At 39.4% G+C, this 1,567-nt stretch overlaps 1 protein-coding gene across 7 annotated transcripts in view; it reads right to left on the reverse strand.

The window, feature by feature from the left end:
• BICD2 (BICD cargo adaptor 2) overlaps positions 1–1,567 on the reverse strand; it is an 88,051-nt gene that overhangs the window by 51,341 nt on the left and 35,143 nt on the right. The gene's annotated exons all lie outside the window — the stretch shown is intronic.

Here is a 1,567-nt window from a genome sequence, read left to right on the forward strand (position 1 = left end):
AAAAAAACACAATGAGCAATTACAGGAAAAAAAAAAGTGATGATTGCAGGAGAAAAAGAGCACAACCTGGTTGTTTTGTAATGCAAAAAAGGTAGAAGCTAGATACTTCAGGACAAGAAAATTATGATTTTGAGATTTACTCCTAAAGAAGCTAGACATTTCTTCAGTCACTTGTAGCTGCGCTTTTTCGGCACTGATTCCACACTAGTCTTAGACATTCAATCTACTTTCTTCTTAGTTTTTAAGTTTTCATGATATGGATGCCTGCCTATGCCAAAACCATCTCAAGACCAGGTATAAAATAGAAATTATTTCTGGACACTCTTGACAGAAGGAGAAATCCTTCGGGCTGTCCCATGCCACTATCCCACAGCAGAGTGAAAATTTCAGGTGGTTCCTCACCTCTTCATGGTTTACACATAAAACATAGCAAGGAGGGGAAAAGGTGGTTCTCTTTCATTTGTAACATCTCTTTAACATGTCATCCCACAAAATGGCCTCAATTGTATTATAGGAAGTGTTTTTGCTTAAGCACAAAAGACAAAAATAAACATTATTTTCAACTACCACTAGATTTACCAAGTGTCCTGATGAAACAGTACCTTTAGACCAGTAGACTATGCAAGCTGATAATTTTTAAAACCTTTCCCCACCATTTCCTATGAGAGGGAACAATAAGCAAACTTAAGACAAATCAAGCAAGACCACCACTGCTAGCACTGCTGCAGTCAGGAGGCTTAATCGCAAATGCAATCCTGCAGCCTGCACGTGACCTGCCTTGCACCACAAACAGATTTGCCTGCAAATGGGTCAGGCTGTCATGCATAATTCATACGAGCTTCCCCATGACTTGTTAAGATTAAACCAGACTGTTAGCCAATAGCTCTCTGCTATTAAAAAGCATAAAAAAATTGGTCACCGATTAGTCGCACTGTATCCTTCTGTCTGACACATGTACCATACACGTGCTGCAATGGATTGTATTATGCATAATGTTAACCTAGGAGTGGTATGTAATGGGACATATTTTCAGAAAAAGCTTTTGGATTTCGTACAAGGTAAGAGATTTCAGGAGTGTTAAGTGTCTCTGACACAGCACAGGAAAAAAATAAGCACAGCTCAGGTTAACAAATCCATGTCTCAGACTTCAGTTGCTCAGTTCTGTTTCCTGAGAGAAGAACTGCATGGTCAACATTTGTGTTAGACTACAAAAGGATCTCCATTTAATATATCCACATAACACTGGGTAATTTGCACATACATCTCAGGTTGCTGCTGCTCTCTGAAGTTGATGGAACAAGTGAAGTGACAGGCAATTTACATCAGCTTTCTACCTTACATATAACAGTTTTACACTCTCTCATCGTGGAGAATCTACTCTTGCAGAAAAGAACGTGTGTCACAGCCCATTTTTCATGAGGAAAACAGACACAAAGCGGTTAAATAATACATTCAAGGTTAAACATCAGTCAGCATGAAGGAAGGAATAAACTTGAAGCCTGCAGTCTCCTGGTCAGGCACCCTTCAAATTCATCGGTCCTCCTCTCTGCTAGCAAATACCTACATA

Source organism: Anser brachyrhynchus (assembly GCF_964034855.1).
Source record: "Anser brachyrhynchus genome assembly, chromosome: 10".
In the NCBI taxonomy this organism is placed as follows: Eukaryota; Metazoa; Chordata; class Aves; order Anseriformes; family Anatidae; genus Anser; species Anser brachyrhynchus.